Genomic DNA, 16,254 nt, shown 5'->3' with positions numbered 1-16,254 from the left:
ACTTCCAGGCCCCTTTGTGGTTGATTATTCCCTTCTGCTCTACTGAAGACATTGTAATACTTGTTGGGAAAGTTTCATGGCTACAAAAGCAGTAGCAGTCACTATTCAGTGGAGATGCTGGCAAATACAGAGGAGCACTGTCCAAACTCGTGATCAAGATGGGCTAGAAGCCACAAAATGTAACTTTGCAAGACAACTTAGATAGTGAAAATAAATGCTGGGAACATTCCAAAACTGCTTTTCCTGGAGAAAAGCCTGCTTTGCCTAGATCCCCCTGGGCTTCTCTTCTGTTTGGAGTTCTCTGAGTCCCTCAGAGAATATATATTGAATTTTCTGCTCTTCACTTTGTATCAGAAATCTAGCCCAAAGAAATGATATTCAGGGAAGATCACCCATAGTTTTACAAGTTTTGTATGTGGGGGCAACAGCCACGAAATTCGTCCTCTAAGATCATATTATTTAGATGCTATTCTGCTTGATGGAGAAGGCAATGGCACCCCACTCCAGTACTCTTGCCTGGAAAATCCCATGGACAGAGGAGCCTGGTGGGCTGCAATCCATGGGGTCACTAACAGTCAGACACGACTTCACTTTCACTTTTCACTTTCATGCATTGGAGAAGGAAACGGCAACCCACTCCAGTGTTCTTGCTTGGAGAATCCCAGGGATGGGGGAGCCTGGTGGGCTGCTGTCTATGGGGTCGCACAGAGTCGGACACAACTGAAGTGACTTAGCAGCAGCAGCAGCATTCTGCTTGAAGAAGGAGGAGAACATTCAGAACTTTTATTTTCTTGAAGGAACTGATAGTGGGAGTCATATACCAGAACAAGTGTCCTTGGTTTCCCTGGCCAGGAAGCTTAATGCCCAATTTAAATTTCAGTCATATATTAAAATGGCCATACTACCCTAAGCAATCTACAGATTTGAATGTGATCCCTAACAAATTACCCACAATATTTTCACAGAACTAGAACAAATATTCCTAAAATTTATATCAAACCATGAAAGACCCAGAATTCCCACAGTAATCCTGACGAAAAACAACAAAGCTGGAGGCATAATTCTCCTAGACTTTGGACAATACGATGAAGTTACGGTCATCAAAACAGTGTGGTATTGGCACAGAAACAGCCAGATGACTCAACAGAACGAATAAAAAACGCAGAAATAAACTCATACACCTATGGTCAATTAATCTTTGACAAAGGAGGCAAGAATATATAATGGAGAAAAGACAGTCCCTTCAGCAAGTGAATTAAGGAAGTTAGAATACACCCTCAAACCATACACAAAAAAGAAATTCAGTATGGCTTAAAGATTTAAATATAAGATATAGCACCATAAAATTCCTATGAGAACATAGTCAAAACATTCTCTGATATACACTGCAGCAGTGCTTTCTTAGGTGAGGCTCCCAAGGTAATAGAAACAAAAATAAAAACAGGGGACTTCCCGGGTGGTCTGTCCAGGGGGATTGAGAATCTGCCTTGCAATGCAGGGGACTCAGGTTCAATCCCTGGTCAGGGAACTAAGATTCCACATGCTGTGGAGCAACTGAGCCTGTGAACTACAACTACTGAGCTTGTGCACTCCAAAGTCCATGTGCTACAACCAGAGAGTTCGAGTGCTGCAACTACGGAAGTGCTGCAGAGTCCACGTGCTGCCTCAAAGGATCCTGCGTGATGCAACAAAGATCCCACATGCCACAGCTAAGGCAGGAGACCTGGTGCAGCCAAATCAATAAATTAAATAAAAATGTTTAAAGAAGCAAAATAATCAAACTTGATCATGTTTTGCACAGCAAAGGAAACCATCAGTTCAGTTCAGTTCAGTCGCTCAGTCATGTCCGACTCTTTGTGACCCCATGAATTGCAGCATGCCAGGCCTCCCTGTCCATCACCAACTCCTGGAGTTCACTCAGACTCATGTCCATTGAGTCGGTGATGCCATCCAGCCATCTCATCCTCTGTCATCCCCTTCTCCTCCTGTCCCCAATCCCTCCCAGCATCAGAGTCTTTTCCAAATGAGTCAGCTCTTCGCATGAAGTGGCCAAAGTATTGGAGTTTCAGCTTCAGCATCAGTCCTTCCAATGAACACCCAGGGCTGATCTCCTTTAGGATGGACTGGTTGGATCTCCTTGCAGTCCAAGGGACTCTCAAGACTCTTCTCCAACACCACAGTTCAAAAGCATCAATTCTTCAGCACTCAGCTTTCTTCACAGTGCAACTCTCACATCCATACATGACCACTGGAAAAACCATAGCCTTGACTAGACGGACCTTTGTTGGCAAAGTAATATCTCTGCTTTTCAATATGCTATCTAGGTTGGTCATAACTTCCCTTCCAAGCAGTAAGCGTCTTTTAATTTCATGGCTGCAGTCACCATCTGCAGTGATTTTGGAGGCCAAAAAAAATAAAGTCTGACACTGTTTCCCCATCTATTTCCCATGAAGTGATGGGACCAGATGTCATGACTTTAGTTTTCTGAATGTTGAGCTTTAGGCCAACTTTTCACTCTCCTCTTTCACTTTCATCAAGAGGCTTTTGAGTTCCTCTTCACTTTCTGCCATAAGGGTGGTGTCATGTGCATATCTGAGGTTATTGATATTTCTTCCGGCAACCTTGATTCCAGCTTGTGCTTCTTCCAGCCCAGCGTTTCTCATAATGTACTCTGCATAAAAGTTAAATAAGCAGGGTGACAATATACAGCCTTGATGCACTCCTTGTCCTATTTGGAACCAGTCTGTTGTTCCATGTCCAGTTCTAACTGTTGCTTCCTGACCTGCATACAGATTTCTCAAGAGGCAGGTAAGGCGGTCTAGTATTCCCGTCTCTTTCAGAATTTTCCACAGTTTATTGTAATCCACACAGTTAAAGGCTTTGGCATAGTCAATAAAGCAGAAATAGATGTTTTTCTGGAACTCTCTTTCTTTTTCGATGATCCAGCGGATGTTGGCAATTTGATCTCTGGTTCCTCTGCCTTTTGTAAAACCAGCTTGAACATCTGGAAGTTCATGGTTCATGTATTGCTGAAGCCTGGCTTGGAGAATTTTGAGCATTTCTTTACTAGCGTGTGAGATGAGTGCAATTGTGTGGTAGTTTGAACATTCTTTGTCATTGCCTTTCTTTGGGATTGGAATGAAAACTGACCTTTTCCAGTCCCATGGCCACTGCTGAGTTTTCCAAATTTGCTGGCATATTGAGTGCAGCACTTTTACAGCATCATCTGTCAGGATTTGAAACAGCTCAACTGGAATTCCATTACCTCCACTAGCTTTGTTCCTAGTGATGCTTTCTAAGGCCCACTTGACTTCACATTCCAGGATGTCTGGCTCTAGGTCAGTGATCACACCATCATGATTATCTGGGTCGTGAAGATCTTTTTTGTACAGTTCTTCTGTGCATTCTTGCCACCTCTTCTTAATATCTTCTGCTTCTGTTAGGTCCATACCATTTCTGTCCTTTATTGAGCCCATCTTTGCATGAAATGTTCCCTTGGTATCTCTAATTTTCTTGAAGAGATCTCTAGTCTTTCCCATTTTGTTGTTTTCCTCTGTTTTTTTTTTTTTTTTTTTGCATTGATCACTGAGGAAGGCTTTCTTATCTCTCCTTGCTATTCTTTGGAACTCTGCATTCAGATGCTTATATCTTTCCTTTTCTCCTTTGCTTTTCACTTCTCTTCTTTTCACAGCTATTTGTAAGGCCTCTTCAGACAGCCATTTTGCGTTTTTGCATTTCTTTTCTATGGGGATGGTCTTGATCCCTGTCTCCTGTACAATGTCATGAACCTCAGTCCATAGTTCATCAGGCATTCTATCAGATCTAGTCCCTTAAATCTATTTCTCACTTTCACTGTATAATCATAAGGGATTTGATTTAGGTCATACCTGAATGGTCTAGTGGTTTTCCCTACTTTCTTCAATTTAAGTCTGAATTTGGCAATAAGGAGTTCATGATTTGAGCCACAGTCAGCTCCCAGTCTTGTTTTTACTGACCGTATAGAGCTTCTCCATCTTTGGCTGCAAAGAATATAATCAATCTGATTTTGGTGTTGACCATCTGGTGATGTCCATGTGTAGAGTCTTCTTTCGTGTTTTAGGAAGAGAGAGTTTGTTATGATCAGTGCGTTCTCTTGGCAAAACTCTATTAGCCTTTGCCCTGCTTCATTCCGTACTCCAAGGCCAAATTTGCCTGTTACTCCAGGTGTTTCTTGACTTCCTACTTTTGCCTTCCAGTCCCCTATAATGAAAAGGACAGTTTGGGATTAGCAAATACGAATTACTCTATATAAAATAAGGTCTTACTGTATAGCATAGGGAACTATACTCAATAGCATAAAATAAATCATAATGGAAAATATGAAAAAGAATATATATATGAATAAGTGAATCATTTTGCTATATATCATCCTGCTGCTGCTGCTAAGTCCCTTAAGTCGTGTCCGACTCTGTGTGACCCCACAGATGGCAGCCTACCAGGCTCCCCCGTCCTGGGATTCTTCAGGCAAGAACATGGAGCGGGTTGCCATTTCCTTCTCCAATGCATGAAATTGAAAAGTGAAAGTGAAGTTGCTCAGTCGTGTACAACTCTTCGAGACCCCATGGAGTGTAGCCTACCAGGCTTCTCCGTCCATGGCATTTTCCAGGCAAGAGTACTGGAGTGGGGTTCCATTGCCTTCTCCAATCATCTTGCTAACACAACACTAAAAATCAATTATACTTCAATACAAATTTTTAAATAAATTTCAATCATAGCATCTATGTTAATGTTTGTCATTAGCACCTATGCATTCTATTTTCCCCTTAATCCTGATTTTCTATCCTTATTTTCTTTTTTTCCCTATTTTCTTAAATTACTACTTGTATCTCAAATATGTCTCCAGCTCAGATCACTTTCCAGAGATTCAGAACCAGCTGTCTTCTCTACTTCTGTTTAGATTGCCACAAGAATTTCCAACTCAAAAATGTCTAAAACGGCACTTAATTCCCCACCTGAAACAACAAACAAATAAATCCAGCTCTTCCTCCTTGCTCTTCTCGACCCCAAAGAATGTTAACTCCATCCATCCAGCAGCCACAGCAGAAATCTTAGTCATCCTTGATTCTTCTCTTTTTCCCATTCTCCACATCTGTCAAGATATGCTGGCTTGTATTGCTGTAATAGCAAGTAACTTCCTACTCTCAGTGGCTTCACACAATGGAAGTTCGTTTCTCCCCCTGACTTCTGAGACCAAGCTGGGGCTCTGCTCCACTCTGTCACACTGCCTGTAGGTCCCAGGCTGACAGAGAAGCCACTGTCTGGAACATTCTTGGTCACCACATTGGAAAAAAAAGAACTCTGAAGGGTTTCATCCTGGGGATTTATTTGATGCTCAGCCCAGAAGCAACAAATATCGTCTGCTAGAGCTGATGACTTGGCGCCACCACAGAAGGCCAGGAAGTACAGCCCTACCCCATGCCCAGAAGGCGGCGGGCAGAAAAAATAACAAACACAATTAATGACTACCACACTGTCTCAGGATGAACTCCCCAGAAGCAGACCCTGAGATGAGGATTCACGGGAAGTACTGCTAGGAAAAAAACAGTAAGTCAGGCAGGAAGAGAGTCATGGCAGAGAAGGAGGAGAAGCAAGTATCTGGTATCAAACAAAGTCCCTTAGAGGACAATATAGGCTCAACTCCATGGACGAGCCTGGAGACTGGCCTACCTGAGAGCAATTTGGACCGGGAGCAAGGAAGCTGGAGGAGGTATACTTCGGCACCAGGAGTCACTTCCTCGGGTTCTCCCTGGGGAGATGACATCCCAGCTACATCTGGCTCTCCTCACAGATGCCGGCTGTTTGAAGGGAAAAAAAGCACGAAAATGGTAGAGGGGTCCACGGGTGGAGCACTGACTTCATCTGCCACAACCCCCTCCCCCAAGCCCCATCACAGCATCCTGATAGTTCTACTTCCCAAGTAGTTCCTAAATTGTCCCATCTTTTTCTACCTTTGGTTGTCCCCTCCCTTGAGTACACCTGGAGCCCATTATCCTTGATCTTCTACACTGTTAGAATCAGAGCATTACCTGCAGTCCTGACATCTCCAAACTAGATGTCACACTACAGCCACAAAGAATCACTTCCTGATTCCCTGGTGACACCTCAGATGTGTCATACATGCTTTCTAATAAAGATACAATCCCTATTTTGCAGATGAGAAAATTGAGCCTCAGAGAAGTAGTTGGTAGAGCCAGAATGGGCTTCCCTGGTGGCTCAGCTGGTAAAAAATCCTCCTGCGATGCAGGAGACCTAGATTCGATCCCTGGGTTGGGAAGATCCTCTGGAGGAGGGCACGGCAACACATTCCAGTATTCTTCAGGCTTCTCTCCTGGCTCAGACGGTAAAGAATCTGCCTGCAATTCAGGCGACGCAGGTTCGATCACTGGGTCGGGAAAATCCCCTGGAGGAGGGCATGGCAACCCACTCTAGTATTCTTGCCTGGAGAATCCCCATGGACAGAGGGGCCTGGCAGGCTACAGTTCATGGGGTTGCAAAGACTTGGACACAACTGAGTGACTAAGCACGCACACAGAGCCAGAATATGAATCTAGTATATATTAATTCCAACACCTTCCCCATTATATTTCACTATCTGGGGACATGATTAACTGTCTACTTTACCCTGATTACTACCCAATTCTATAAGCTACAAATTCAATTTGTTTAAAGTCAAATTTATCATATTACTTATCTTTCTCACCATTGTCCAGCTTTTGTTTCCAATGTCAATAATGACCCTGCCAGCTTTTACTGTCAGCCTTTACTCTTCTTTTCTTCCTTGTCTGCAGTTACTGTACTTTTGACTTCTCAGTGCCCACTGCTGCAGGTAGGGCTGGCATTAGGTGCCTTGCAAGTACCCATGTGTGGGAGGTTCTGGAGCTGGGCCCAGTGAGGGCTCATTAGTAGTGGCTATCATTCCAATGATATTCGGTGCCAAGTTACAAGATCAGAGTCCAGGGAATGAAGCCAAAGTTGGCCGGTCAGTTTGCCAAGCTGGAAGTTCTTGGCCACAGTTATAAGCAAAAGGAAAGAAGCCAGTGGAGAGGGAGAGACTGACTGACGATGGGAAATTGAAAAAAACAGTGATGGATGGAGCAGGGTCCTGCGGGAGGCAATGAAAGAAATTGCCATATGGCTCTTTGAGAGTGGACTGACCAGCAATTGCGATCGTGAGGAGAAAGAGGTATATGCCTGGCATATAGTAGGCACTCAAAATAATATTGAAAAGTCTTAATGCAAATATGTGTCCCCTACTCCCTGGAGGCAACTATTTTGAACAAATTTAGCTTTCTGCTCCCACCTATAAACCTGGCATTTATCTTCATATTTCTAAGTTATATATTTATACTATAATTTCTTGATTTTATCAATTTGAAACTATTAATCTTCTATTAAGTAAATGATAATTTAGCCTTTTGTATTATCACATCCAACTTCCTGTTTCCTCCAGCATAAAAAATTCTAGCTAAATCAGTAGTCAACATATTTTTTTTGGCTATTGAAATACAGTCTAGTGATGATCCAGTTAGTTATAAATTGTATCTTGTACAAATTTTTAATTTTCCTGGAATTAATAATTTTTAAAAGCCCGTTTTCTCTGCATCAATCTTAAATATTTTCCCAAGAGGTCCATCTGCTCTCTGTCAAATCCTCTCAGTAGGTTTTCCCTCCCCCTGGAGCTCGAGCATATTAATAACTTATTTCCATCTTTTCCTCAGAGGCCTCCCTCTCACAGCACTCCACTTTCTACTGCTGTCTGGACGGGTTGCTCTTAGCCCGCGGCACAGCTGTCATCCTGAGAACTCTCTTCCCCGTCAAGCTGTTTCTCTTGTGTTGGGTTTCCCTGTCCTGAATCCAGCGATCTTCCTTCTCTGGGTTTGTTTGTTCTGCGCATTTGCTGAAGCACAGCTTTCAGCAGTCTCCAAGTACGGAGAGTGTCTTATTCAATCCCCATGCTTGTTGCATGGTTTGGCTGGGTAATTTTAAAGGCATTACTCCATCTACTGTTCGGCAATGATGAGAAGTCTTAGGGCACTCTGATTGTCATTATTTTATATGTAACCTATTTCGTCTCTCTGAAAACTCTTAAGGTTGCCTCTTTATGTCAAATGTTCTGAAATGTCAGAGATGTGCCCTCTCGTGGATATTTTGCTATTCATCAAGCTAGCAATGAGAGGGCCCTTTCAGTCTGGAGGCTCTGTGTCTTTTATGCATGGAAAATTTTCTTGTAGCTTTCCTTGGGAAATTCAATGCCTTCCATTTTTTTTTTTCTTTCTATGATTTCTGATCTCTTATACTGAGGCTCTATGTCTATATCACCAGTCGCTTTCCGTTCTGTTTTTTGTCTTTTTGTTCTGCTTGCTGGATAATAACTTTGATTTGACTTTACAACTCTCCTATCATAATGCTTTATTTCATTTTGCATATTTTTCAAATTTCCAAATATTCATTGCTATTTAGTTTTTCACAATACACTATCCTTGTTTTATGGATGCAGAATCTTCTATTATTTTCTCAAGGATATTATGTATTGGTTGGTTTTCTTTTGTTCTTGTTCACTTCCATCAGGCTCCTTTTTTTCTGTTTGTTTTGTTACATCTTTTCACGTTGGGTTTGTTTTAAATCAAATGTGTCTACTGATAGTATGTAATATGCAAGATCCAGACAAATGTCACTTAAATATCTATATGAATTGTGACCTGACAAACAGGAAAAAAAAATCATCAAATTCAAAGAGGATTAATAGAAATAAGTTATATGTAGGAAGAATCATATGCAATGTCATTAAAACAATCTTTAAGTCATGTAGAAAGACATTGTAATCGCTTTTAAAGGCCAAAGAAACACACATCTAAACAGGGAACAGGTAAGGGACTGTGACTTGTGGGGAGGGCAGGGGAGAGCGGCCGACTCAAGTCAGACGGAAGGATAGGCACTGTGGGATTTGAATCTAGGGGATGTGCTAGCCCAGGATGATTCCTTTTAAGGTATAGAACTCTACTAAGTGTCTCATAATGTCTCACTTGTTGTTTAGTCACTAAATTGTGTCCAATTCTCTGTGTGTGTGACCCTATGAACCCATTGGGCTCCTCTATCCATAGGATTTGCCAGGAAAGAATCAGTTCAGTTCAGTTCACTCGCTCAGTCGTGTCCAACTCTTTGCGACCCCATGAATCGCAGCATGCCAGGCCTCCCTGTCCATCACCAACTCCTGGAGTTCACTCAGACTCACGTCCATTGAGTCGGTGATGCCATCCAGCCATCTCATCCTCTGTCGTCCCCTTCTCCTCCTGCCCCCAATCCCTCCCAGCATCAGAGTCTTTTCCAATGAGTCAACTCTTCGCATGAGGTTGGCCAAAGTACCAGAGTTTCAGCTTTAGCATCATTCTTTCCAAAGAAGACCCAGGGCTGATCTCCTTCAGAATGGACTGGTGGGATCTCCTTGCAGTCCAAGGGACTCTCAAGAGTCTTCTCCAACACCACAGTTCAAAAGCATCAATTCTTCGGTGCTCAGCCTTCTTCACAGTCCAACTCTCACATCCATACATGACCACAGGAAAAACCATAGCCTTGACTAGATGGACCTTTGTTGGCAAAGTAATGTCTCTGCTTTTGAATATGCTATCTAGGTTGGTCATAACTTTCCTTCCAAGGAGTAAGCATCTTTTAATTTCATGGCTGCAGTCACCATCTGCAGTGATTTTGGAGGCCAAAAAAAAAAAATAAAGTCTGACACTGTTTCCACTGTTTCCCCATCTATTTCCCATGAAGTGATGGGGCCACATGCCATGATCTTAGTTTTCTGAATGTTGAGCTTTAAGCCAACTTTTTCACTCTCCCCTTTCATCAAGAGGCTTTTTAGTTCCTCTTCACTTTCTGCCATAAGGGTGGTGTCATCTGCATATCTGAGGTTATTGATATTTCTCCCGGCAATCTTGATTCCAGCTTGTGCTTCTTCCAGCCCAGCGTTTCTCATGATGTACTCTGCATATGAGTTAAATAAGCAGGGTGACAACATACAGACTTGATGTACTCCTTGTCCTATTTGGAACCAGTCTATTGCAGGAAAGAATACTAGAGTGCTATTTCCTTCTCCAGAAATTTCTATAGCAAATCATAAAAAATCAAATCCCAAGTCCCAGTTAAAGAAAAATCTCTCTGTTTAATATACAACCACAATTAGCTAAATTAAAATAAGAACCACAATTTTCTTAGATGATACAATTGTTTTATAGATATCATTTGACTAAAGGAAGATTAGAATTAGTATTATGTAAAAAAGAAAGTCAATCACATCAATAATATTAGTACTTTTGTGTTAAGATTAAAAATATATTAGCAGTTTCTATTGTTGCGCCAGAAATTTCTACAGACACAGTGGCTTTAAACAACACATCTTTATTATCTCACAGTTTCTGAGGGTCAGGGGTCCTGGCTAGTCTTCAGTGCGGATTCTCACCAGGCTCCCATCAAGGTGCTGGCTGATGGCATTTTCATCTGGAGGCTCAACTGAGGAAAAATTCACTTCCAAGTGCATTAAGGCTGCTGAAGGCATTTCCTTGTTGCTATGTGACTGATGACCCTGACTTTTTGCTGGCTATTAACTGGAGGGCTCCATCAGATTCTAGAGGTGTCCATGTTCCCAAATGAGTCCACAGTGCTACATGGTTTTTTTCTGAGTCCATTTGGGCTGCTATAACAAGGCATTATAGACTGGGAGGCTGAGCAGTTCAATTCAGTTCAGTTGCTCAGATGTGTCCGACTCTTTGTGACCTCATGGACTGCAGCATGCCCGGCTTTTCTGTCCATCACCAACTCCCAGAGTTTACTCAAACTCATGTCCATTGAGTCGGTGATGCCATCCAACTATCTAATCTTCTGTCGTTTCCTTCTCCTCCCGCCTTCAATCTTTCCCACTCTCAGGGTCTTTTCTAATGAGTCCGTTCTCCACATCAGAGAGCCAAAGTATTGGAGTTTCAGCTTCAACATCAGTCCTTCCAATGAACAGCCAGGACTGATCTCCTTTAGGATGGACTGGTTGGATCACCTTGCAGTCCAAGGGACTTTCAAGAGTCTTCTCCAATACCACAGTTGAAAAGCATCAATTCTTCGGCACTCAGCTTTCTTTATAGTCCCACTCTCACATCCATACATGACCACTGGAAAAACCATAGCCTTGACTAGATGGACCTTTGTTGTCAGAGTAATGTCTCTGCTTTTTAATATGCTGTCTAGGTTGGTCATAGCTTTTCTTCCAAGGAGTAAGTGTCTTTTAATTTCATGGCTGCAGTCACCAACTGCAGTGATTTTGGAGCCTCAAAAAATAAAGTCTCTCATTGTTTCCGTTGTTTCCTCATGTATTTGCCATGAAGTGATGGGACCAGATGCCATGACCTTAGTTTTCTGAATGTTGAGCTTTAAGCCAACTTTTTCACTCTCCTCTTTCATTTTCATCAAGAGGCTCTTTAGTTCCTCTTCGCTTTCTGCCATAAGGGTGGTGTCATCTGTGTATCTGAGGTTATTGATATTTCTCCCAGCAATCTTGATTCCAGCTTGTGCTTCTTCCAGCCCAGCGTTTCTCATTATGTTCTCTGCATAGAAGTTAAATAAGCAGGGTGACAATATACAGCCTTGACGTACTCCTTTTCCTATTTGGAACCAGTCTGTTGTTCCATGTCCAGTTCTAACTGTTGCTTCCTGACCTGCATACAGATTTCTCAGGAGGCAGGTAAGGTGGCCTGGTATTCCCATCTCTTGAAGAATTTTCCACACATTGTCGTGATCCACACAGTCAAAGGCTTTGGCATAGTCAATAAAGCAGGAGATGTTTTCCTGGAACTCTCTTCCTTTTTCGATGATCCAACGGATGTTGGCAATTTGATCTCTGGTTCCTCTGCCTTTTCTAAATCCATCTTGAACATCTGGAAGTGCAATGTACTATTGAAGCCTGGCTTGGAGAATTTTGAGCATTACTTTGCTAGTGTATTAGATGAGTGCAATTGTACAGTAGTATGAGCATTCTTTAGCACTGCCTTTCCTTGGGATTGGAATGAAAACTGACCTTTTCCAGTCCTGCGGCCACTGATGAGTTTTCCAAATTTGCTGGCAAATTGAGTGCAGCACTCTCACAGCATCATCTTTGAGGATATGAAATAGCTCAACTGGAATTCCATCACCTCCACTAGCTTTGTTCATAGTGATGCTTTCTAAGGCCCGCTTGACTTCACATTCCAGGATGTCTGGCTCTAGGTGAGTGAGCACACCATCGTGGTTATCTGGGACAGGAAGATCTGTTTTGTATAGTTCTTCTGTGCATTCTTGCCACCTCTTCTTAATATCTTCTTCTTCTGTTAGGTCCATACCATTTCTGTCCTTTATTGTGCCCATCTTTGCATGAATGTTCCCTTGGTATCTCTAATTTTCTTGAAGAGATCTCTAGTCTTTCCCATTCTGTTGTTTTCCTCTATTTCTTTGCATTCATCAGTGAGGAAGGCTTTCTTATCACTCCTTGCTATTCTTTGGAACTCTGCATTCAAATGGGTATGTTTTTCCTTTTCTCCTTTGCTTTTTGCTTCTCTTCTTTTCTCAGCTATTTGCAGGGCCTCCTCAGACACCATTTTGCATTTGTGCGTTTCTTTTTCTTGGGGATGGTCTTGCTCACTGCCTCCTGTACAATGTCACGAACCTCTGTCCATAGTTCTTTTGGCACCCTGTCTATCAGATCTAATCCCTTGAATCTATTTGTCACTTCCACTGTATAAAGGATGTATAATCAAATCGTAAGGGATTTGGTTTAGGTCATACCTGAATGGTCTAGTGGTTTTCCCTACTTTCTTCAATTTAAGTCTGAATTTGGCAATAAGGAGTTCATGATCTGAGCCACAGTCAGCTCCCAGTCTTGTTTTTGCTGACTGTATAGAGTTTCTCCATCTTTGGCTATAAGGAATATAATCAATCTGATTTTGGTATTGACCATCTGGTGTTGTACATATGTAGAGTCTTCTCTTGTGTTGTTGGAAGAGGGTGCTTGCTATGACCAGTGCGTTCTCTTGGCAAAACTGTTAGCCTTTGCCCTGCTTCATTCTGTACTCCAAGGCCAAATTTTCCTGTTACTCCAGGTATTTCTTGACTTCCTACTTTTGCATTCTAGTCCCCTATGATGAAAAGGGCATCGTTTTCTGGTGTTAGTTCTAAAAGGTGTTATAGGTCTTCATGGAACTGTTCGTCTTCAACTTCTTCAGCTTTACTGGTTGGGGCATAGACTTGGATTACTGTCATATTGAATGGTTTGCCTAGGAAACGAACAGAGATCATTTTGTCATTTTTGAGTTTGCATCCAAGTACTGCATTTCAGACTCTTGTTGACTATGAGGGCTATTCCATTCCTTCTAAGGGATTCTTGCTCACAGTAGTGGATATAATGGTCATCTGAGTTAAATTCACCCAGTCCAGTCCATTTTAGTTCACTGATTCCTAAAATGTCGATGTTCACTCTTGCCATGTCCTGTTTGACCACTTCCAGTTTACCTTGATTCATGGACCTAACATTCCAGGTTCCTATGCAATGTTGTTCTTTACAGCATTGGACTTTACCTCCATCACCAGTAATATCCACAACTGGGTGTTATTTTTCTTTGGCTCTGTCTCTTCATTCATTCTGGACTTATCTCTTCTCTGATCTCCAGTAGCATATTGGGCACCTACCTACCTGGAGAGTTCATCTTTCAGTGTCCTATCTTTTTGCCTTTTCATACTGCTCATGGGGTGCTCAAGGCAAGAATACTGAAGTGGTTTGCCATTCATTTCTCCATTGGACCACATTTTGTCAGAGCTCTGTGAAGAAAGCTGAGTGCCAAAGAATTGATGCTTTTGAACTGTGGTGTTGAAGAAGACTCTTGAGAGTCCCTTGGACTGCGAGGTCATCCAACCAATCCATTCTAAAGGAGATCAGTCCTGGGTGTTCATTGGAAGGACTGATGCTGAGGATGAAACTCCAGTACTTTGGCCACCTCATGTGAAGAGTCGACTCATTGGAAAAGACTCTGATGCTGGGAGGGATTGGGGGCAGGAGGAGAAGGGGACGGCAGAGGATGAGATGGCTGGATGGCATCACTGACTCGATGGACATGAGTTTGAGTAAACTCCGGGAGTTGGTGATGGACAGGGAGGCCTGGTGTGCTGCAATTCATGGGGTCACCAAGAGTCAGACACGACTGAGCAACTGAACTGAACTGACTGATGTTGAGGTCAATGGTGGCCTCCTCCAAGAGGGCTTGTGCCACACCCAGGTTTGCTGCACCCAGAGCCCCTTCCTCTGCGGCAGGCCACTGCTGACCCATACCTCCGCAGGAGATACTCAAAGGCAGGTCTGGCTCAGTTTTTGTGGGGTCTCCTGGTGTGTACAAGGTTTGTTTGAGCCCTCCGAGCACCTCTGGCGGGAATGGGGTTTGATTCTAGGTGTGATTTTGCCCCTCCTACCGTCTTGCTGGGGCTTCTCCTTTGCCCTTGGCCGTGGGGTATCTTTTTTTGATGGGACCCAATCTTCTGCTGTCAATGGTTATTCAGCAGTGAGTTGTAATTTGGAGTTCTCGCAGGGGAAGATGAGCACACATCCTTCTACTCCACCCTCTTGCAGGCGGATGTGGCTTATAAACAACAGCAACTTATTTCTCCCAGTTCTGGAGGCTGGAAGTCAGATAGCAGCATAGCCCGGTTCTGGTGAGAGCCCTCTGTTGGGTCGCAGACTGTCAGTTTGTATTCATGTCCTCATATGGCAGAAAAAGGGCACCAGAGCTCTCTGGGGCCTTTTCTATAAGGGTATTAATACCATTCATGAAGGCATCACCACTATGACCTAATTACCTCCAAAGGCCACACCTCCTAATACCATCCCTTTGGGGTTAGGATTTCCACATATGAATTTTGAAAGTGAAAGTCGCTCAGTCATGTCTGACTCTTTGTGACCCCATGGTCTCAAGCCTGTCAGGCTCCTCTGTCCATGGAATTCTCCAGGCAAGAATACTGGAGTGGGTAGGCGTTCCCTTCTCCAGGTTGGGATCTTCCCAACCCAGGGATCGAACCCAGGTCTCCTGCATTGCAGGAGGATTCTTTACCAGCTGAGCTGGAGGAATGCATATAATCAGCCTGCAGTAGTCTTCTCTAATGCTGCTGCTCGCTTCAAAAACCCAAGAAGAATCTTTCACCCCAGTTTGCTGACACAGAGTCATTTACAACGCAACATAATCGTGTGTGTGACATCTCATCATCTTTTCCATATAACACAACGTAGTCAAGGAACTGACTTCACATCACCTTTGCCATATTCTATTGGTTAGAAGCAAGTCACAGGTCCTGCCCTCACTCAAGAAGAGGGAATCACACAAAAGTATGGATACTGGGAGATGGGAAATCATTGGGGCTCACCTTAGGGTCTGTCTGTCACGTAGAACAATCTGTATATGCTTGGTATTTAAAGTATTTCTAATGATAAAAAATTTGGCAAATTCGAGCATCTAACAGGTTAGCTTTGCAATTTCACTTTAAAATGAATAAGTAGGGACTTCCATGATGGTCCACATGGACCAGTGGAATAGCTCGTCCTCTTGCCGACCTGGGGGAGGCAGCGCCCCCCGGGTCCCTGGTGGCCCAGCAAGAGGCAAGAGTGCCCACTCCTGCATTTCAGGTTGGCAACTATGCCCCTCAGGTTCCTGGCTGAAATAGGGAAAAGTTTCTATTTCAGGACCGCAACTGGCGGGCTAAAAGGTGAACAAAAGTCCCTTTCACGTTATACTCTTCCTGAAAATTATACTCCTTTCAGGAGAATTTATTTACACGCTCTCATCTAAGGCAAGGTTGTCAGAAACTCAGAGAAAACGGCCATAAGAAATTACATCTAATTTCCATCTAAAATAAGACACAAATGGTCTTATCTGTGAAAGAGAAAGAAACTCACAAATCCAGAAACTAACGGATTCCTGTGGGGATTTGGTTGTGGGTGTTGCCAGATTGAAGTAGAAATTAAGAAATAAAAATCACTGTATAATTTAAGAAAAACAATAGGATATTGTATGCAGCAGACAGAAGCATAGACATGATTTTGCAATATCTTAAATGGTATATATTCCATGAAAATATTGAATCACTCTGTTGTAACCCAAAGCATACAGAGTAATGTCTCTCAAATGAAAAAGAAAGAGTGGATGGATGGCTACAAAC

This window comes from Bos taurus, chromosome 20, assembly GCF_002263795.3.
Source record: "Bos taurus isolate L1 Dominette 01449 registration number 42190680 breed Hereford chromosome 20, ARS-UCD2.0, whole genome shotgun sequence".
Lineage (NCBI taxonomy): Eukaryota > Metazoa > Chordata > Mammalia > Artiodactyla > Bovidae > Bos > Bos taurus.
Note: the sequence above shows the minus strand (reverse complement) of the source record.